Consider the following 24,453-nt stretch of genomic DNA (forward strand, 5'->3'; position numbering starts at 1 on the left):
ACTATCAGGGCTGCTATGGGGAAAATTAACTCCATCTCAGCCAGACCCAAGGCACTAAAATATGCCTATTTTAAGAGCGACATATCCCTGTTGGATATTTCATGACCAGCTTAGAAACAGAAGTCCTCAAAGTAGCTAAGATTAAGGTGAGATGTTTACTACAGCCTTCTTAAATTATGAGAAAAAAGAGAAATCTACAATGAAAAGTGCTCTGGATTTTATTTTTTGATTAGCAATGAGTACATATTTGTCTTCATTAAATTGTTACCTCATTTCAGAGATGTGGATTTACAAACAGTCAAACTTTGGGAGCTTTGAAACAGCCTTTAATCAAAGCAAATGAGACATACACAGTTTGATGTAAAGCAAACATCAGAGTGCTTACACTGACTTTGGACTGTTGCCATAGTCTTTGCTGCTTCTGAAGCTGAAATCCAGACAACAGGAGGATGATTGTACTAGTGGAAGACATTATGCAGTGTACTATTGAGTATACCTGCCCAAACAAGTGATAATGAACAATCCACAGAAGATAGTTTTAGATTGAAGTGCAGGACATGGGGTAAAGAAGAGCACAGATCTGCTCTTCACCTGCCTTCCTGTTTTCCCTTTGTGTAAGTCTCACTACCCTGATTAGTCTCCTGCCTTCCCCCTTTCAAATGGGCACACAGGTGGCCCCCACTACCTCCAGCACACATCCATAGCATTTCCATAGTCAGATCATCAGCTCATGTATGTGCCACACTTTCTTTATTTCCCTGAATGATTCCATACCTGATGGATTCAGCTAATCTACATCATGGGGAGACTTTATAGACTGTGGAAAGGGAGCAGATATACCTGTAACTTCACCAGTGTCCTTTGTCTGACAGGAGCATTAGTCCATAATGGCAGTGAATTTTCTGATAGCTTCAGTGATCTTTTCCCTGAAGGTCTTACACAGCTAAGTATATTAAACACACTCTCACACATACAGTAACTTGCTTCCTTCATCCATCTTGTCTTCTCTAGAGGGATTTTTTTTCACCTTGATATGTTGTTCACCTTGTTACCACTCATCTTGTCAGCTATTTCCTCTGTGGTTTCCGACATTTTATGTATGGCTGCTTATGTTTCGTTTTCAGATTCTTTCTGCCTAGGCCTGGAATAATTTTTGTTGATTCAATACCACGCTCCATTTCCCATATATAAAAGTTTAAATTCATTTTTGCAGTATCTTCCCACCTACTTTCCAACACCTCTGAGGCTTAAACATTGAAGGGAGCAGTACAGGGAGCGGAGGTGGAGAGGAAAAATTTAGTGAAGGGGAGGTAAGTGGAACTGCCACGTGAAACACACAAAATGTGGCACGTTCATGTCTACAGCACAGTTAATGATGTCTAGAGTAGCCTGACTCAAAGCCCACTGAAATAAACTGTAAAATGCAGACATGCTTTTGCAGTTTTGGAGCTTCTGAGACCAAATTTCCAGAAATAGAGAAAGTGGCATGAAGTAGATATTGAGATGAGGGTGCAGTGCAGATGGCCTCACAATGAGGACACAGGAGACTTTCTCTAAAAACTGGTAATGGTCTGCTATGTTCAGGCCCTCACATTCCAAGGGAATTTGAACCATCCTAACATCTGTGGGGAGACAACATGGACCTGGGTGGATGGTTCAGAAGGCTCCTAGATCACGCTGGTGACAATTTCCTTACCTGAATGCTGGAGGGGCCAACCAGGGTTGATGCTGAACTTGACCTGCTGCTCAAAAATGAGGCCAACCATGGTGACAGCGATCATGGACAACAGCTTCAGAGTTGAAAACAAGACAAAGGCTGGAGGATGGGCAGCAGCATTAAGACTATGGCCTTCAGAATAGCAGGCTTCAGCCTGTGTAGGGGACAACTATGCAGAATGCCCTGGGAAAGCACCATAAGTACAAAAGGTACCAAGCAGAGCTGGCTTGGTTTTTTAGGTGTAAACCACTCTGCTATGCAGAAGAACTAAGAATTGTAGCAGAAGGCTAAAATAATTTTTTTTGGTGAACCGATACACAAAAAGGGAGCATATAAAAGGGGGAGGGGACGGGGGGACACAGGGCGGGGGGGGGGGGGGGGGAAGAACTTGGCAGCGGAAAAGCCCACTCCAGTAGAGGAGTTGGATTAGTGCCCTCCCTCTTAACCTTTTCTTCCACTGCAACTGTATTATAGAGCATTGTTAAGTGGGATCAGGCAGAGTAATGTGGAATGGGTGCCTCTGAGTACAAGGCTGAAAAGCCAAATAAATGTAGGGAAGAGGAAAAACAGAGAGCTTTCATTGTGCCAGACATGGGGAGTACTCTTCCTCTTAAACTTTGCTCTAAATTCCAGTCTAATACATGCTTGCATTAATCTGTCCATTGGCTTCACTGGCTTTGGTTTCAGATCCCTGATGTCTAAGGATTATGCACAATAAGACAGGAAATAAGCAATCAGGGAACAGAATTTTTTGAAACCTCATTATCCCAACAAAATGTGTTTGCCTAGCCAGGTTTTGCTCTCTGTTTACAGGTGTCATATCTGCACCTTTGCAATTCTTTTTTTCTTCCACCTTTTGCAGTCATAAAGCTCTTAGGCAATACAAGGCAGTCTGGAATTAAGGTGTGAATAACAGCAAAAGTATCCATTATTCTATTAGAATGTTATTTTAACATCCACTATTCTATTAGGAGAAAGCTTTTTGATTCATACAAATTTTGAGGATTAATCAAGTTTTAGCTCATCACCTGCACCATTAGCCTTAAGCACTATGAAAATCTTCTGCATAATCTACTGAACATAGACCCAAGTTAGTTAAAGGGATTTTTTTTTTTTCTGATATCACATAATCATATTTAGGAAATTTGAACCTGAAGTTCTAAGGTTTTCCACTGCTATAATTCACAAACAGATTGACCACGACATACCTCTCTTCTATAATAATTACTCTCCTACCATAAAGACTATTCTGCATCAAAGGTTATTGCTTAAAAATATTTCTAGCAGGCCCAGGAGAAAGCTGGAAATGTGTAACCCCTCGTTTTCATGAAGACAAATTGCATTTTAAGATTCTCCTAATGAAGCAGCATTCATCAGCCCTCCTTCATCTATCTTTTCAGAGTGAGTTTCAGTGCGCAGATAAGAAGATTAATGCCTCTGAACTTTCCAACACTTTTTGTGCCGTTATAGTACTACCCCAGCGAGATGAATTAAATCAATATGGCTACTACTGAGTCCAGAAACATTTTTATATGTTATGATATTTGTCCCTTCTGCCTTTCTCTTATAGATAAAATAAAGCTATTGTGAATCTGATTGGAACTTTGAATCTCATTTCAATACCTAAGGACTCTTAATGAGCAGAATGAGTAGGACAACTATCATCAGTATAAAAATTCTTCCATGTTCATGTGTGGCTGTGTTTATGTGAGTGTATATGAGTATATGCATCCACTAGACAGGTTTATTGTTTAGGGTTTTTTTGGAATGCTTAAGGAATTTGCATGCTTCTTATTTTCAAACAGCAGAATTTTCATGGGGTGTGTCCTCAGCATCCTACAGCAGTATCTACAATCAGCATAATTTGGATACTGACTGCCTTGTCACACTGTCATGGTTTAACCTCAGCCAGCAAATGACTGACCCAGCCACTTGCTCACTCCCACCTGGTGGAATGGGAGAGAGAATTGAAACACTAAACATGAAAAAAAACTCATGGGTTGACATAAAGACAGTTTAATAGGTAAAGCAAAACCTTCATGTGCGTGCAAGAAAAACAGGCAATTCATTCAGTGCTTCCCATCAGCAGGCAGGTGTTCAGCCATCTCCAGGAAAGCTGGGCTCCATCACACATAACAGTGACTTGGGAAGACAAACACCGTAACTCCAAATGTCTTCCCCACCTTCTTCTTCTCCCGCCTCAGCTTTATATGCTGAGTACAATATCATATGGTATGGAATATCCCTTTGGTCAGCTGGGATCAGCCCCCTCCCAACTTCTTGTGCACCCCCAGCCTGCTCACTGGTGAGGTGGGGTGAGAGGCAGAAAAGACCTTGACTCTGTGTAATCCCTGCTCAGCAATAATGAATACCTCTGTAATGTCAACACTGTTTTCAGCACAAATCCAAAACACAGCCCCATACTAGCTACTATGAATTTATCCCAGCCAAAATGAGTACACACATAAATCCCATTTTTCCAGCTCCCTCATATGACTGCAGAGAGAAAAGCTCCCAGAGTTTCCATTCAGACCAGAAAATGCCATGATTACAGGTTTTAGCTTAAGGTTTAGTTAAAAGCTGCAATGCACCCGCTTGGTCTGACTAGCACCTCATTCTAAGTGCCTTCCCATGGAGGCAAGGCTAGTGTAGCACAAAGGGCTTTCCAAAGTTAGGAAAAGGGTGAGATTCTAGTAAATATGCCTGCGAGAAGTAATTCTGATGGAAGGAGCTTGCAAAGAAGATTGTTATGATAAACTTATTTTCTGGCATATATGAGGTTTCTAATCAGCAACTAAATTATGTGTCATAGTAAGACATCAGAAAAAAATATCACATGATTTGTCAGAAAAATCAAAACCACTCTAATGAGAAAGGTACTTCATAGACAGGATGTTTACAAGAAGGCATGTGTAGCAAATTTTTTAAATTAAAATGTTTTGCAGAAGGTATTTAGCAAATAGTTTTAAATAATACACATAGCTGAGAACATCACAGTCTGTTTAGATTCCCTGGTAATGCCAAAATGCAGGGAACAAAAACCAATTGTGTGTGTAGACCAAAGCTGTGACAAAATCATCACGTCACGTGGTTCATACCTGAAACTACTCTGAACACTGTTAGCAATACCATGAGGATCAATCAGTTTTTCTTTAAGGCAGTGAAAATTCAAGGTAACATCAAAGGAAGCAGCTAAGTAAAATCAGAATCAAGCTCTTGGTTTTTAACATATATGTGAATATATATACATGCACATACACATATAAATGAATCAAGGCTCCAGCATAACGTGCCAAGAATATCAGTGACATGTTACCGGATGGCTTTTTATCTATAACGTGTCTCACTGGAAACAGCAGTTTGACATGTCTATTATTTCAAGGAAGCATTCACATTTCACAAAATGTTGACACATCCCTCTCACAGTTTTTTTTAGAAACAGTTTTAATTCAATTATTTTTGCATGATAAACTAGTAGTCAGGAATATTTTCCTACTCATGCAACTAAATGAGTCAGGTTATAGTTTGAATAGCTTTAAGATGACAGGGATAACTCTCATTACATTTTTAAAAATATTAAAGCCCCCTCCTTTTTAATATACATCTTGGTACATAAGACAAACCCCTAAATTTAGACCAACCTAATTTTTCATAATATTTCATGTTCTTACTGTTTTACAACAGTTTAAGACAGACAACGAAAAGTAATGGATTGTCATTATCATTTATTTGTACTGTGAATGGACCAAAACTTAAGCATAGCACACATTGAACAAACTCAGATTCCTTTCCAAAAATACTTAGGGTTTATGTATATATGTGTATGTATATGCATTTATAAAGCTGCCAGTGAAGTTGATAGGTCGTATTATATCATTCAGTTAGGAATATATTAATAGCTTTTTCAGACTTCCTGAGAGACATAGATTTTGCTATTCCCAGTTTGGAAGCAGCTTTGATTTACCTCATATGGAAGCACTACAGCTAAAGAAGAACTATGTATTTCAAAATTATAAGAGTTATTCATTTGCACTATGATCCTGCTTCAGGTCTCCAGTCAGAAAAATGTATCTATCTCCTTGTAAATTTTGGGCAAACCCAAACAGGAAAGATGGTCTTTGCTACAGAGAGCTCATGATCTACATGTAAAACAAGCAAGGACAAATAATATACTTGTAGATAACAAGGTGAATGGAAAGAAGTGTTGCTTACCATGATATACAGCAGCTGAAAGGTTTATAACAACAGGATTATTTTTTGCAGAATATTTTTAGTAACTGTTATGTTGGACTGGTTAAAAGAAGGTCTTAATGGAAGCCTGAAGCTGTTTGTGGACATCTTCTAACTTTAGGTGGCAATAAGAAGGAAAGTCGTTGAGTCTTTGATGAAAAACTTGAGTTTGGCTTAGAATATATGGCCTAGATGTTGTCTCCGAAGAAGTGACTGTTAAAGGTACACAGTAATATTCCCAAAATACCCAGAGCAGCAGAGCAATGTCTCCCTCCCACCCCATAACCGTGGCAGACAAGCCTAGTATTTAGCTTAAAGCCCAGCCAATAGAAGTCAGAATTCTGATATGAAAATATTAAAGGATTAATACAATTTACTGGCCAGGTTCTTAGTTCTTGGTCTTTGGAGGTCTTTCTAACAGGCTCGGCCTAGTCTGGGGACTTGAAGCCTGGTGATTGTTAGACAGAAGTGATGCACAGACTGAAACACAAGAGTCATGGAAGTTAACACCACTAGCTTGTTTTCAATGTGTCTAAGGGGGAGCTAGTGAAGCATTAGAGGGTAAGTTGTAGCATGATCTCACCCATGTGATAGGAAAATGATCTTTGTAGCAGAGAAAGCTGTAAGCAGGGTAAGATTTTACTCACTAGGGCCAGGGAAAGGCTGCCTAAGGATGTAAGCCGAAAAAGTGATCTGACTGTATGGGGTTTCTATGTTTTGTTCTGGGATAGCCGCATTAACATAAAGATCTGCAAAATCATCAATCTAGTAGTCATTTCCTCATCAAATTTATTTCTGGGGATCCTCATTTGTGTTGTTTATTCCAAAAAATATTGAAACTCAGTGAAATTCTCTGCATGCATTAGGCAGCAGGTCAGACTAAATGATCAGAATTATCCCTCCTGGCATTAAAATTATTAAATCCTGAAGCATATGAATATATATTGCACTTACAAAATGAGCCCAATATTCTAGTTTACAACAGCAAATGCAAATATGTGATGCATACGGTTTAACTCTAGCATTTTGCAGTGTAACTGTACAGCATATACACCAGTACGATATACATGAAAAATTATGTTAATATACATTACCTACATTTCAATGTTTTAAATATACATATCTCTGATTATTCATGAGATCAAACAACAAAACCTCAAAAAACATTGCCTACTGCTAGTATGAGCTAAAACTACTGCACCACCTTGAGAGTTCTCCAATGCCTAAGAACACACAGAAGGCTAAATGATGCTTTTAAGCACTGATCACACCAAAGGGTGGTGAACAAAGTGCAGTGTCCTAGGATTATCATTTTAAAGACACCACACGGTGTATGGGAATCTCTTTTTTTGCTTCACCTTTGCTTGTAAGAAGGGGAGTAGGTAGCATTTTGCTGATAGTGTATCTCATTGCTTGATAATACCATCCCAGAAGTTACCTTGCATTCATTTAACTACATAACAAGGAAACAGCCAAGAGTCCATCCTCCCCTGATTATTGCCTCTTACCTGTAAAAGATAAGAGCATGCACCTGTCTAACTAGACCAAAAGCTCAGGAAGTTTACAAAAAGCTGGAGAAACACAGCTTTTTTCTTGAAAAATACAATTTGTCAAAGTACGAAGTTCTGTATATCCAATACATTTTTCTCAAATGTTTTAAGTTTGTATGTTGGGGTTTTGCCATTTCCTACTGGAAGTGGAATTTATGTCACTTAATATTATGTCTGTAGTGCAAAGCTCTGTACACTGAATTAGTTTTTCAGCCTGTCTTTGTAGCCTGGGGAGAGAAATGGGTGCTGCTAGATTACAATTTGTATCCACCTCCTTCATATATCTAAACTAGATATAACAAATTACTGCCCAGAAATTCCCTTTCTCCTGTGGATTATCAAATGGGTCTGGACTGGCTTGTTCCAACATAGGTGTCTACGTTGCAGTCATGGGTGTTCTTTTCCATGACTGAGTTGTTAAGGGAAAAAGAAAATGAAAAGAATTTGCAAGAACTGACAAAGCTTTACTACAATTTTCTGAGTATTAGCAATCTGAAAATAATGAGATTTTATTTTTCTTGCCACTTTCACAATTGTTATCGTTATAGCCCTGATGGAATAATGAGCAGAGAAGTGAACAGCAAGTATGTGGTAAGTGGTATCAGAACTGCAAATAATATGCAAAATTGCTAATGCAGATAAAAGAAGTAGGATCTCAAACTATACAGGAAATCTATTAAGTATGTTAATGAGTACATTGGGTCTACGTGGATTGACCTATCAAAAGCAAATGTAAAACAGTAAGATTAGTTAGAATGGAAGAGTAAAAACTCAGACAAAAGACTGCCTTGAAATCTCTAAAAGGAAAGCTTTGATACCACTGAGATGCCAGTTACAACACAATGCTTAAACATACACAAATATAATACTTACAGTAATTAGATTATCTTGGGGTATTTGTTGTATCGTGGTTGTAATACGAAGTATATAACTTCAAAAATTCATCTTTAAGAATGACAAATGGGGTTGTGTGACAATATTTGAAAACTATACAGGCAAGAGATAGCGAAAGGCAAAATATGAACAAACAAGGAACAAACAGAAGGACAAAGTGTAAGTACCATAACATTATCATAATAATCTCATCATAATACACCATCGAATCGCTAAGAAGATTGAACAAACTTGAAAAAGCAGAGTAATGAAAGGCAGCTTATTCGCCATTGGTGTCAGGCAGAAAAAAGTAAAGGAAACAGATGAGAAAAAATAAAGAACAACAAAACAGTCATCTACATTTTAGTCATCAAAGAGAAGATTAAACCTATTCTTCTTCTTGAATTAAAATTTCCAGGGGTTTTGGTAAAGTCTAGATCCCTTTACGGACAGCTAATTTTAGTTGTTGAGGTTAGCCATAAATAATTTGTAAATTATGCTATATAGAATGTAATGGGGAAAAAAAAAAAAAAAAGGAATCAGAAGTATTTGGAGAAGAACACAGAATCACAGAATAAACCAAGATGGAAGAGACTTTAGGAAGTCTCTGGTACATCCTGTTGTTCAAAGCAGGCGCAGCTGTGAGATCAGACGCTGCTGTTCAGGAATTTCTCCATTAGGGCTTTGAATATTTCCAATGATGGAAACTGTACAGCCTCTCTGAGCAACCTTTCTGAGCAACACATGGCATGCTCAGAGAAGGAGTATTTATGTTCATATGCGGGTATCTATGAAAGGTGACCGTGCTGATTTTTTCTGGGGTAGAGTTAATTTTCTTCGCAGTAGTTGGTATGGGGCTATGTTTTGGATTTGTGCTGAAAATGGTGTTGCTAATTCAGGAATTCATAGATGTTTTCATTATTGCTGAGCAGTGCTGACAGAGTCAGGGGCTTTTCTGCTCCTCACCTTTCCCCACCAGCAAGTAGGCTGGTGAGGCACAAGAAGTTTGGAGGGAACACAGCTGGGACAGGTGACCCCAACTGAACCAATGGATATTGCATACCATATGGCATCATGCTCAGAATATAAAGCTGAGAGGGGAGAAGAAGGAGGCAGGAAGACCTTCAGACTTATGGTGTTTACCTTCTCAAGTAACTGTCACATGTGCTGGAGCCCTGCTTTCCTAGACGTGGCTGAACACCTGCCTGCTGGTGGGAAGTGGTGTATGAATTCCTTGTTTTGCTTGATTGCGTGTGCAGGTTTGGCTTCACCTATTAAATTGTCTTTATCTCAACCCACAAGGTTTTTTTCACTTTTAGGCTTCTGATTCTTTCCCTTGTCTGACCAGAGGGGAGTGAGCAAGTGGCTGTGTGGGGCTTAGTTGCCAGCTGAGGTTAAACCATGACAGTGACAGATAGTTTAAGAAATAGATTCTTATACCAGTCTCCTGGTTTTGACTGGGAAAGAGTTAATTTTCTTCCTAGTAATTGCTACAGTCATGTGTTTTGGATTTAGGATGAGAATAATGTTGATAACACGCTGATGTTTTAGTTGTTGCTGAGCAGTGTTTAAAACAATTCAAAGACTTCCCAGCTTTTCATACTGCCCTACCAATGAGTAGGGTGGGCGGCACAAGAAGCTGGGAGGGGACACAGCCAGGACAGCTGACCCCAACTGACCAAAGGGATATTCCAGACTGTATGATGTCATAATGAACAATAAAACTGAGGGTAGAAGACAATGGGGTGGTGGCTTACATCTCAGGGACTGGTGGTGCATCAGTCAGCAGCTGGTAAGCAATTGCATTGTGCATCAGTTGCTTTGTATATTCTTTTGGCATTATTATTTTCCCTTCCTTTTCTGTTCTAGTAAACTGGTTTTACCTCAACCCATGAGTTTTAACTCTTTTCTGATTCTCTCCCCCATCCCACTGTGGGGAGTGAGTGAATGGCTGCGTGGTGTCTAGCTGCCTGCTGGGTTAAAGCACTACAATTAGGCACTACCTGTTTCTGTGTTAACATGTTAGTATTGACTTATGATATGGTATACGACATGCTTCAACTAGTGCTTAGAGACCTCAGTCAGGATAAGAATACATTGTACTAAAGAATTAATCAAGAATGTGGTCTTTAAAAAGGAGCACAACCACTTAAAATGGGATGTGAGACATAAAAAAAAAAAAAAAAAAGGAAAAGAAGGGAAAAATAATCTCAGTTTTAAACAGATAAACATGATGCGGAATGAGAAAAATAATAACAGTTGAGCATCCTGTTGTGAGAACTACAAGCTTTAAATTGACAACAAATACCCAGAGTAGTCTGCAGTTTCTTTTCCTCATTTGAAAAAATTATCAAGATAAAATGTTTGTCCTTAAAATGCCAGCATAGGTATTACTGGAAAAACCTATTAGGACAGTTCTATGTGTCCCAGTTGAGTCACAGAGTGCTCTCTTATCTCAGTGATCTGCCTCAAGGATCTGTCAGATTCCAAACTCCTGGTTCTGTGTAGAAATACATAGAAAACATAGATGTATTGCTCTACATATTTTATTAACTAATCTCTATTACTAGAAAAATCATAAACCTTTTATAAAAAATCAAAATAATAATGGTTAATATCAAACCCTCAAAGTAACCTAAATATCAGATTGAGTCCAACATATTTAAATTATTAGGTCATTCAACTGCTACATTATCATTTGAGAAGACAGCAACCTTATTTCACTATCAGCTATAAAAGTGATTGAATATTGTCAGTCTCAATTCTGAACAGTATATATTTATAGCATTTCCAGCAAAATGTCTGGCTGCATGAGGGTCATATCACTGCCAAGTTTAAACTAATGCCAGATAAGGCAGCCTGCCCAAACTGTAATTCCTCGCGTTATGCAGGTCCTGTGTTATACACAGGAAGACACAGTAGATGATGGTAGAATTCCTGCTGGCTTGGAAATCTATGAATCTAATACTTCATCTCTTCCGTGTCAGAATAGGGTTTCAACAGAACATCCCAATACAAACATCCCAAGGTGACACAGACTGCTACATTTCAAATTTGCATGACAAATTTAGGTGAAATTACATGAGCTCTCAGGATTAAACGTACAACTTCCAACCCATGAAATATATGCATGTGTGATCTTTTAGACAGCGAAGTTGTTTACCCAGGGGCTGTTTTGAGTTTATGAGGAACCATCCCGTCAGCACTGTTTTCAGATAAATTCTGTAAGAAATTAACATTCCCGTGCATACACCTATCACCCACCACTTGTTGCATTAATGCAGGAATGCTGCTTGACTCCTCATCCTCGTAAGTGAGATGGGGAACAAGCCAGAGACAGTATTCACCTGTATGGTTGTCATGACAAGGAGATATCAATAAGATTGCACTCTGGTTTCACTGGATTTTATCTTTAAGGGGTGGATTCTGTGGCTCGGGGAGGTTTAGTTCTGTCAAATATTAGATGTTTAATGCTCATGGAGTATTCACTGATGGAATGTTGACGGACCCTCCTCAAGACTGGCCAAGGCACAGAGGAATGCCCTTTCTCAGGCGTGGTTTCATAGGCTGAGGCCAACAAGTGGTTTATCAGCCCTGTCATAGATGGTGCATTCAGGAGCTTCAACTTCTCCTGTTATTTCCATTTTTGAGGGTAGAGGTCTAGAAGAGAAGCTCTTCCTATGTAGAGGAATCAGTATAAGACACAGTTATGAGAAAATGGAATCCAGTTGTATTGGTTTTGTGTACAAAGAAAAAAAAAAATTCCCAATCCGATAACTAAGAGCTTGGTAATTGTACAAATACAGGAATAAAACTTTTAAGTTAGCTAGGTATTTTAACATATTTGAGGTGACAGCCTACAAATATTAACTTAGCCACAAGATCATTTTTTAAAAAATAGCAACAGAAAAGTAGAAATAAAACTATCCAGAATAAATTAGTCAATTTTGTTCAGCTATCCTCTGGGAGAGATAGTTCGTGCTTTGCACTTAGCTTTAGACCCACTTTTATACTGAATATTTGGCAGCTCAACTTTGTATTTCAAAATGTAAAACTAAAATCAGCCAGAAAGTTGGATTTTAACTTCACTAATATAAAAAGTTTTTCTTCCTAAAAATCAAAAGTTGGATTGACAGTTTTTATGTGTGGACCTATCTACCTTACAGTATAAGGTACATGTTGGGTTTTTTTATTCTGATTTTGTGTGAAAAGATCATCGTAGTTGGTTCAGCTGCCACTTTTATGTGTGCAAAATAGGAGAAACTTAAATTAACCACAGTTATACATGATTTGTTGTCATTGTGACCGAGTTCATAATTTGATCTAAGAATTAAAATAGGACAAACCCATCCAACTGCCTGTAAAAATCAGAGGAGACAATACCAGCTAAATCCATTGTTCTTGAAAGTCTAAAATCCTAATTGCTCTCTTTAGTAGGATGGTAAATTCCAAATTTGGTTAATTTCTTTTTTTATTACTTTTTAATCTGATGAATACGTTTTCATTTATATAAAGCCTAATAGATGGTTGATCTAATTTAAAGCTTATGAATTATACAGTTATATATATAATAATTACATTATAGAAGTCTAATAGACTGGTGATCTTTTTCAGAGATTCAAAGAGTTGTTCAGTTCAACACTCCATGGATGATTAATTTTCAGTGGTTTTCTGGTCTAAAATTGCGAATTGTTTAATATGAATTTGCCATGTGGATCACCAGTCTTAATAAGTGGTAAAAGTGGTTCAATTAGTTACCAATACCTCTTCAAAGGAGAAAAAAACAACAACAACCAAACCAAGACATTTTAATGAAAGATGGATTTTTATTTTTTGTTTGTTTGTTTGCTAGGGTTTTTTACAGTAACAGCTGCAGCTTCTATTCAAACAAGGAAGCAAACAGGTAAACAACAACAAAACTACCTAGAAGTAGTCATCATTTATACAAAAAGACAGGGAGAGCCCACAATATTTTCTTTTAAATGTCACATTTAATGCTATTTATAGTGTTCTTGCATCACTCACTATCTTCAGGATTCTTGACCTTAGGGGAAAAAAATATCCATTTTTCTACAAAATATCTTGTTCTGTTTACTTGCTAATGACTTCCGTTGAAAGACAGCAGAATCACCTTTTGTATTTGAGGTAATTTGGTTTCATTACCAACTCTAAACTAAATCCTTGAAATGATGCCATTAGCTGCACAGCAATAAGAACTGCATACTTGCCCTTTCACCCATCAACCTGAAGCAAATGGTATCCCATGAATGCTCTTTTGATACACAAATGTGCGATCATGTCATTCAAAAATGCATGTTCCAGGATTATTTTTCTTCAGGTGAACATAAGCAACTGGAACTGTGCCAACACAATGATGTTAAAACCTGCTTTCTTACTAATATTTCCTCAGAGCCCTTCACTAGACATAATTAAACGAGAGATTTGTGTTTATTAGCCATTCAAAAATAAGGCATCTCACCTTATCTGTTGAAACTGTACAAATATTTTGATAATCCTAATGTTATCTTTTACAAAATAAAATACAAAAAACCTTAATAAAAATCACAATGAAAAAAATGCCAAAAGGGGTATAACAGGAAAGTGCCATTCTTCATTCCTTTTCTAGTAAAAGATCCTATTAAGATGAAAGAAAAAAAAAACAAAACCCACACACATACTTTAAGAGAGGTTGAACACTGCTACTAGCAGGTAAAACTATTGCAAAATTGCAAACTTTGGGATATAAATCTCAATAGCTGTAATTGTCATAGAAGACACCAGTATGATTGCAATCCACCTGCTGTGACCAAACCTGGTGTCTCTGGATTTGAAATACAATGCTAGGAAGAAGTAGATGAAGTAGCAGCATACTTGATACAGCCAGTGGAGTGAGACAAAGGTCTGCTCTGTACTAGTAACAGTAGCAGAGGGGAAAATTAACACAACAGGCTTCCAAAAGAGTTGTTAGTCCTGGTACAGTGGATAAATTTCATAATGCTGCCTACTCCCAGCCTTTGAAATTCTTCTTAAGCAGCTGTGAGTTTTAGCTTATTCTCCTTACTTTTCTTTCTTATGATTAAAAAGAGCAAAAGCAAGTATCTTCCATAAAAATACTGAAAGAGGACACATCACCTTCCATTTACTCAGCATCATTCCTCAGTTTCTTGGCCAAAAAATGTTGACTCCAAGGAAATAAATATGATGCTGTCCAAATTACTGATAATCTGCCAGCAGTCGTGCCAGCCTCAAATATGCTGAAATCTTGCAAATGCCCTGCAAAAATCATTAGCCAAGTTCTGAAAAAAAAATATTGTTCTCTTATGACTTACTGAACATTTACAGCAAAGCACAATACCCAAGCTTTTCTCCTCACCTACTGCAGACATATAATTAATGAAAAATGATAATCTTACCTAACAACTATCCCCCAAAGAAGATGTTAAGAAGAAGGAAAAGCATATTAACTGGGAATGCTGCACCCGTGTAGAGGTACAATTTAGAGATTCTCTAGCTACATCTGTGTTAGTGAATTGAACTATGTCAGGGACTGCTGCTTGGGCCAGGTGCCCAATGACAGTTTAAAGTCTCTGGGAACAGACAGAGCTTGAAGTACACAATGTAAAATCATGACAAATCAAAATACTTTGGATTACTTCAGCTGTCACAGATCAGTATCCTCTTCTGCCCTGATTTATCCATCGGTCCTTCACTTCCTTCAACATGTTTAAATGGTGTCTTGGAAGACTTGGATCTCCCCAGCTTGTGGCTCCTTTTCTTCCCATCATGGATATACTCTGCCTCTTCACACCCCCACGTCTCTTCACTATGATTACCATTCATTCCATCAGCTCTCACTTGCCTTCTGTCTTTCTTAAGCCTCTGAAACGAATCACCTCTCCTTGTAATTCTGAGGCCCCTTTAAAATGTGACCTCCTTATCAGCTTCAACATTATCAAAATGTGTTTCAGCTTATCCATTGCTGGTTACCTGCCCCATGGGCAGAGGAGGTTATACGGTTAATAGTAATGTTCCTTTCAAGGACAGCCAGGTTTAAATATAAAAAAACCAACAGGATTTAGTAGCTGCTCTGCTAGATGAGAAGGCAGGTGTATCTTTCAGTCAAAACTGAGCTTGTCATTTGTCAAGTCAGGTAATATCCTGAAATTTTGTTTCAGGTAAAAATCAGCAGCTACTCAAGTGAATTACTAAGTTTCATGATATTCAAAGAATCACAATATTTAAAACAGGTCACCTCAATGACCTATTACAACTCCACCTCTAGCTTGTCTGTTTTCATAACATGAAACTGTGGAGATTAAGGAATTCAAACATAGACAATGCAACCTCCATCAACCTCCAGGATCTTAATACCACCCCACACTAATGAAAAAAGCTTTTTTTTCATTTTTCACAAATATTTGTTTTGTGCCATATACACTGTAAGAACTAAAATTTAATTCCCTTTTCTCTATTCAACTTGCTGCTTTAAATATTTATATTGCAAAACCACAACATTCATGCTTACTTGAGTTCACTGAAGGCTTAACAACTGCACTGAGATGAAGGACATTTCCTGAGGAAGTTTCTATGAACAAGTTTGAAATATGTTCATATAGTTCACTGTTTGCTACATGTTATCTAAAGTGAATTTTAAAAGACTGTTTCTTTAGATCAAAAATAAAAAAAGGAAGCTCTAAATACCCAAATTCAATTTTAAGCAAAAAATATTATCTTGCTTCTTTTTCAGTGTAATTTTGAAACCATTATTGAGCTTGTTCTGTTTTTGCAAAGCCTTTTGACTTTGAAAAATTTACAGTATTAAAGTAAAAATGGTTTTACCTTAGAAAATGGCAAAGGATGATCTGGTTTTAGGAAGAAAATACAGGAAAAAAATTGAGACTTAATAAATATTTTCTTCCCTTTTCACCCAGACATTAATATTGCCAGTATTACAAACAATAAAACAGCTTGGACATCTTGTTAAATAAACAGGTCCTTATATTTAAAAAATAACAAATAAAACATACCAAACCCAGAATTTAGGACTACTTTTGGTGAGACATAATTGCCTCTATGCCCAATAAAAATACCTTTTGAATAGCTAACACCTCCTTGAAGGCAGAAAAAAAAATATCAATTCAAGGGATATGTCTTCACCTTCTGAAATTAAACATTTCCACGAGAATTAAAACTAGCATCTTTTTTTGTGTATTTTATAATGGTAAAGGTTACAACTAATTGATTTTGTCTTACTTTTACGAGGTCCTGGCAGAAATGGTGACTAGAGGTACAGGACAGTGCTCAGAGGCAGAGGTTAGGAAGATAATAATTTAAATAAATAAATTTTAAAAAAACAAACAAACCAAACAACCATGCTGTTGAGAGGGATAACTTGAAAGAGGATTTCATCCTCTGTTTAAATAAATTGTGTGCAATTACCAGTATGAGACATCTTGTGCCCTCAAAACAGAATACACAGGTTACTCTCTTCAGAAAAAGCCAGTCCAAAGGGAACATCTGGGATCTCCACAGACCATCCAGCACCTTGGTGGAAAAAGCATCCATGTGAAAAAAAGTGATGATAGTCTACTCATTTCTTTTTTTATGAGATACACGTGCTCTGTGTTCATTACCCCTGAGAAATGTGGAGTTGATTAAATAGCAGAGGTCTGCGGCAGAGTGGAGAACTTTGATCAACAAATGAATGCAGCTGGTGAGTGTATCCATCCACACCACTGTGCTCTGAAGGAAATTTGTAAAGTCAGCTCGGGGAGGAGTGTAGTCCTGAGCAAGCAGGTCTGATTCCAGGGTCCTGCTTTTTCTCAGAGGCCATGTAGGACAAATGGAATAAGTCAGGCGATATGAGACTTAACATCTGTCTTGACTGGTTTTCTCAGGGATCCATCCTAAATGCTGTGGTGTTCAGTATCAGAATTAACAACTTCGGATCACAACAAACAGTGAGCCTGCTTACTGAGTATGCAGATGTAAAAAGTCGAGAGGGACCCTTAGCACGTTTTAGGTAAAATTACAGTCGAAAATTACCTTTTCAAATTGAAGAAATAAACTGGGGCAGGGGAGGAGGAAATGGCAGGAGGAATTTTGACATTCTGTTTTCAGGCAGAAAAGAAGGGCAGATAGAGGATGGTGAATGGCTAATGAGTATAGCAGTTCTGCAAGGAGCATCTGAAGGCTGTAAGAGGGGTGCAGTCATCACGTGGCAGCAGACAGTAAATGCTTTATTAACATTAATAAACTGTGGTATAGCTCTGATATCAAGCACAAGTCAGGAAGCAGTGCTTAAATCGCACTATGCACTGAGAATACTTCAGTCTGAGTACTAGCTAGTTTCCAGCATTGCACTTCTGTGAGTTGACCTAATTGGAGAAAAGCAAAGGAGAGATCTAGAAAACACACGAACAGCAAAACAGCAAAAAACCACAAACTGTTTGAATCTACAAATGAGAAGACTGAGACACATGACAGTAAGGCCTTGAAATAAAGGAAGAAATAACCCATGCTTAAAATTTATGGAGGCTAAGACAATGAATATGGAGAAAAATTTAGATTGGACATCAGGAAAAAACCCCACATTTTAATATTAGTATTGATTACCTCAGGAATCTTGGTGTTTCCCTCATTTGGTCTCTTTCAGAGGAAGCTCTAAAACACCTGTCAAAAAGAAATAGCAATAACTTATCTTGCCTTGGGTTCCTCTCTTCCCTGGATGATCCCTTGAATTCCTTTTCAGCCCTGTTTTTCAGTGATTCTATGACTTCAGAAAGCTTTCACAAAGATAATGGCACTTTATTGCTACCTAGCTTTTCAGCAGCTAAGTCTCATTAAATTTAATTCTATTTCTGAATTCATAAAGCTAATTCTGAAGCTCCCATGAGAATTTTACTATCTCCTAATCTTTTTTTTTCTGCAAATACTCTTTTATCAAAGGATTCCTACCAATACATCCAATTTCTCATGAGAGATCTTTAACTGGTAATGTTGTAGAAACAAAAGATTCTAAAGCAAATGAGGATTAGGAAAGGTCATTCTGGAAGTCAGATTTAGGGTTACAGTATGCTATCAGGTATTAGGTACCAGGCACTGATTTCATTGCCTGTAGGAATTGTAAAAATTACACCTGACTGCAGGTAGTAGAAATTATATGTGTTTCTAAGTAGGGTCTTGTTTCATTTTTTGTGTTTTTTGTTTGTTGTTTTTTTTTTTAAATATGTGTGTGTGTGGTTTTGGATTGACTGCATGTTTCATTGTCTGCCTCAGCATGGGAGAACACTGCTGCAATCTGGCAAAAAGTACACTTTTGAGCTCATATATGAACTAATTACCTTCTCACTGCTTGCAGCTGAATTCAATGGAAATTATTATGCACCTGTGATGATACAATCTGATAATTCATGAAGCTCTTTGCTGCTTAGCTAGCTCATCAAAAGAGGATAATATTTTTTTCCTTCCTTTCTTCCTCTGCTTTTTACTTTAACTCCAATTTAGAATGTTAGCTCTAGAGGAAAACAGATACAGTATTGAAACTCATTGCCATAAAGCAGGATTGAAGTGTTTTTATGATGAAAAGGTTTAAGTGTGCATACATATATATCAACATCGTGACTGAAAGACATCAATTTATACTGTTGCTCCAGGCAAGTACTCACTGGGGCAACCCTTTTATCTTTCAGTTTAATAAACTTAATATTTAACCCATCAGTCATAATATTATATTATAGTGTTATAAAGATATATGTGTTGCTAATAGTGTAAGTGAGGAAACTAAGACACCAAAGACAAAGCTCTGATGAAAACTTCTCGTATGTTAAGAAAGGATTCAGTGATTTGAAGGGATCTGTAAGCTGTCTTGATTGCGAGTCAAAGATTTGTTAAGGTGAGAGAATCCTTACTCATCCAAATCTGTCATGTCTGGACCTTTGCTTACCACAGTCATGCAACCCCAGCTGGCAGTGAATGTCAAAGCCAAAGATTAAGCAAATTGTAATACCGAGATCCACCATGTTGTTATAACATAATGACCCACAATTGCCACTAAAAGGTAGAATATACCTGAACCCTTGAGGGTTGCTGTAATTTGGCTGTGGCCTCATCTGATTATTCAGCATCCAGTTGTGAAGCAACAGGTTCTCTAACCTTACTCAGATTCACCTTCCTTTCATTGAACTGTACTAAACTGTGTTGTTACCAACTATAACACTTCAAGTTCAAGTGACTTGATGAGGACTGTGAATTTATCTCAGTGTTAAGATTTAGAGTTTGCAGGTCATATAATATCTCTAAAATTTCCTAAAGTAGATGTAGATAGATAATTTGGAAATGTGTTAAATATCCAGGAGGTCACAGAGGCTGTTTGGAAAACATGATGATCTAGTACCTGAATTGGTATAGGGTTCATGTGTGTATGTCTGTATGTGTTATACTCCAGGTGGTAAGGAAACATTTATTGCCCATGAGATCTATAAAGCTATCATGTTTAGAACGTTTCCAGATTATTTTTTTTATACTCAATAGACTGTAAAGTTTGTTTTCAAGTTCATCATCTACTGTGCACATGTAGACCCTAGAATTTTGTGATAAATTAGTAGTTGACCCAACAGGACATTTCAATAGTTCAGCCTGCTTCAGCACATTATTCTAGGAGTACCTGAGGTCTCAGAAAAAGAGTGATTCATTGACTGCCATGCATTCTCAGTTGATTAAGTATGCCTGGTAAATATTCATAGGATATTTTTGTTAATATACTGTATACTATATGGTCTTTTCAGTTAATCACATTCAGACAAAAAATAAGGCAATTGCTTTTAATTTCCTTTTTTTTTTCTCCACTGGTTAATTGCCTGAAAACAGTCAGTGTGTGACAAAAATATAATGCATTCATTAATAAAGCCATCCCTCCACAAAGAGATTATGAGGTGTCAGATCACATAGTGACTCCCTTCACAGTTATGAAGTCATACAGATGGCTTTTTTTATTATTATTACTTTCTACAGGCTTGATTAGGGTGCCCCAAGGGATGCTGTACCTCAGAGAAAATTATGGGAGACAGACTCACCCTTTGTTACTTCTTGTTTTTTCTAAGGAATAAATTTGTTGCGTGTTGCCCACCTCAGCAACCCATTACAGTATGGCTGTGATTCTCTTGTGCTAGAGCTGTAAACTCTTGGTTAATTCCTCATCAAGCTTTTGGAGAGTAAACAGATTTCTGGTACTCCAAGTATATGTAGTCAATACAGAACACAAGAGGAATCACATTCTCAGTTCATGCCCAACGTGGTCAAATTTTCTAAATAATGCAACTGTAAATGTTCAGCAAAAGAGATGGCAAAGTCAATAGTCTAGAAGGTGGAGTGAGCGGTGTCTGTAAACCATGCTGAGCACAGGAGATTGGCTCATGAGTCCCACAGAGGTATGAGGGCCAGAAAGTTGGGCTGGAGGCAAAGAATGAGACTGATTTCAGAAAAGATTAGTATCTCCCAGATACAGAGAAAGGCTAAAGATTACAAAATAGAACAAGTACCTGCTTCTGTGGAGTGCCCACACTCTTCTCAACCAGAGAAATATTTCAGGCAAACCACAAAAAGTAAGTATTGCCTCTTACCTGGGGATGGATCACAAGACAGATGTCAAAAAGTGAAAGACTGGGATTGTTAAAAATAAAAATTAGATACTTAGATGGAGGAGACACATGAAATGTGTAGAACTACAGAAAACTTTAAGTTGGAAGGGATCTCTGGAGGTTATTTAGTCCAACGCTTCACTGAAAAGTGAGCAAATCTCCAGGTTTAGATTGTGCAGAACTTCGTCCAGTCAAATTCCAAGAGTGGAGGTTCAACAGCCTTTCAGGATGAGCTGTTTTAATTCTTAACCACTTGCATTCTGAAGAACTGATTCCCTTCTTGCAATTCCTGCCCAATGTGTCTTGCTCATTCACTGCACAGCTCTGAGGAAAGTTTGTCTCTCCTTCATAACCTCTCTTTTAGGATGACTGCAGTCAGATTTCATATGCCTTTCACACAGCCTCCTTTTCTCCAGGCTAGGGCACTTCATGCCATCATCAGCTGAGAACAAACAGTAATGAATCCAGTATTAATCCATGAGGAACTATTAGCTTGGTACCAGTTGGGCTTCTTACTGCTGAGTTCGAAGGTTTGTTGTTGGTTGCCTCTAATCACATATCTTTCAGTAAAACTGTCCAGCCAGTTTTCCACCCAACTTATGGTCTTCTTATCTAAACTATAACTAAAACATATCTAACCATACAATGATGTGTACTGTGTCAAAATCCATGCTGACTGTCCCCAACCACCTTTATGCCTTTCATATGCCTGGAAATTGCTTCCATGAGCCATATACAAGATCAAGCCCTGTAGAGAAAACGTCTAAAGCATTTCTCATCTCAGAACACAAAACCTAAGGGCTACTCATTGAAATAGACAACAGATTTAAACACGTCATATTTTCATGTGCCTCCTATTTAGATTGTGTAAAACATTGCCACAGGATGCCAAACACTCTGCCAGTACTAGAAGGGAGGATTCATGCCTTGTGCACACAGATGCAGAGCTTGGCCTTGTGCAACTACTGCATCAGAACAAGAAGTAAGTGTGCAATGTTCTGCTTCATTTCCTCCTGCCGTTTGCATGGAAATCAACAAAAGGGAGGGGCTGAAGTTTATTCCAGTGGATCCCCTCAGGTACACAGCTCTGTTATGCAAGGAGTTGTCCCTTATATGTGTCCAGGTTCAGTCTGTGATCACACTGCTCTTTGATGCCAACGCTGTATTTGAACCCAGTAGTAGATAAACAATGTGCACCAGTCAGAAAACACTTCTGTACAAGTGGCTTCTTCCTCAGAGGACAAAATAAAATAAGTTCAAAAGATTATTTTTCTTAGGGTATTGGGTTTTTTTTTCCCCTTAGAAACTTGATTTAAGATGGTCAGAGTCCTCACTGAACACAGTTTTAAGTGTAGACTAGGCCTTAGAAAAGAATTGCTTGCTTTTATTGATAAGGAGACAGAGTTATTATACTTAATGCTAAAAAAATGCTTTGAGAGCAGTTATAATCCTCAGTCTTGAGAGATCAATGACATCTTAACAGAATGAAGCCTTCCAGGGGACAGGCTTTAATGCATTTTCCAAAGTTTCTTAAGTGGCCACTACTAGAGAAAGGATACTGGATTAGGCAAGGTATTCCTATGTTCTTGTGCTCCACTTACTGGTAGGAAGAGTAATTGGCAAGGGGGTTACAGGTCTTAAGAAAAAGAACTTTGTATCTTGCTTATGGGTTGACGTTATGGACATGCTGATATTTTTCCCCCCTTGCAAATGTTGAACTCATCTGTGTGTTCTGAAGAACATGACACTTATCAGGCATGTTTGAGGAAGGTGGGGTTTTAAAAAGGCATTAGTTAAATTTTTGCATCCTTCAAAATTCACATGCACAATCACATGAACTCTGAGAAAGAAAATATAACTAGTTTGTATTATATATGGCAAAGAATTTGAATCCAATAAATTGGGGTCTTCCTCACCTGCATGTACTTTTTCTGGTTTTCAATGAGAGATGTGCAAATTGTCCAAGAACATAAAGCTTTGATTTCTGTAGATTAGCAATGCTGAAATAATTTGTCAAATATCAAAATCACTGTATGTGTTTCAGGGCCATGTGATAAATTGTAAGGAAGCTCTCATAGGTGTTGGGATTGAAGTGCAGTGAAGAAATGCTTCCCAAATGTTTGAACACAAAAGTGTTGCCCATGAAATATAGAGTCATCATTCTGAATCTGCCACTAATTTTTGATGTTGCCTTGAGCAACTCACCTAAATCTCTGTTCAGTTTTGTCTGTTTAGAATTGAGATACTAAAATTTTCTTTTCTATTCTATGTAGGTATCTTTGATTAATTAGTTAATATCTGTAAAATCTTCTGAAATGTAAATTGTTATATAAGTATGATACATTGTTTAAGAAGAAATTTTCATGTATAAATGACAAATTTCTCCAGTCATTAAATTTCCTAGAGGAACAGATTAAATACAAAAATGAACATATTCAGAGAGTGAAAAAGAGCAAGGTTAGATATACCTTGAAAGAGGAAACTGGGGCATAGATGGGATGGACTGATGCAGCATCACAGCTATCAATATTAGGCATATTTATGTCCTTCATACATTGTACACACTGTAGATCTGCTGAAGTGCTTTAGGATAATGATGTGGCACTAATACACTAAAATGTGGTGTCACTGTACAAAAAAGACAGTTGCATTGTGGAAGTACATTTTTAATCTATTTGAAAATCAGAAAGGTAAAGAATTGGGCTACAGCAGCTTGCTGTAATAAAACTATAGTGAATGAAGGGACAGAGAGCAAATAAAGAAAATATCATGGAAAGTGGCTTGGAAGGATGTGGTATTTGAAAAGTCATGGCAGTCAGGTGACTGCAAAACAGAAAACATTGCACCCATTTTTGAAAAGGATAGAAAGGAGGACACTGGGAACTACCAACCTGTCAGCCTTACCTCTGTGCCTTGGAAGATCATGGACCAGATCCTCTTAGAAGCTATGCTAATGCATATGGAGGACAGGAGATGATTTGAGCCAGGCAGCATGGCTTCACCAAGGGTAAGTCCTGTCTGACCAACCTAGTGGCCTTCTGTGATGGAGTGAGTCCATCAGCAGACAAGGCAAGATCTACGGATATTGTCTATCTGGACTTCTCTAGGGTCTTTGACATGATCTCCCACAACACCCTTCTCACTAAATTGGAAGATGTGAATTTGATGGATGGACTGTTCGGTGGATGAGGAATTGTTTGGATGGTCACATCCAGAGGGTCAATGGCTCAATGTCCACATGGAGACTGGTGACCTTTAAAGGTCACTTCCAACACAAACTATTCTATGATTCTATAGTCATATGCTACAAACTGCTGATAAATAAAAGAATTACTGAACTCTGGGAAATAAAACACTAAAATCTAATTATTAGATAAATATACAAACACAAATGAAACAACCAAGCAAAGAAATCTTGAGACTGAAAAAATCAAAATAGTCAACA

The sequence above is a fragment of the Falco cherrug genome, chromosome 6 (assembly GCF_023634085.1).
Source record: "Falco cherrug isolate bFalChe1 chromosome 6, bFalChe1.pri, whole genome shotgun sequence".
Taxonomy (NCBI): domain Eukaryota; kingdom Metazoa; phylum Chordata; class Aves; order Falconiformes; family Falconidae; genus Falco; species Falco cherrug.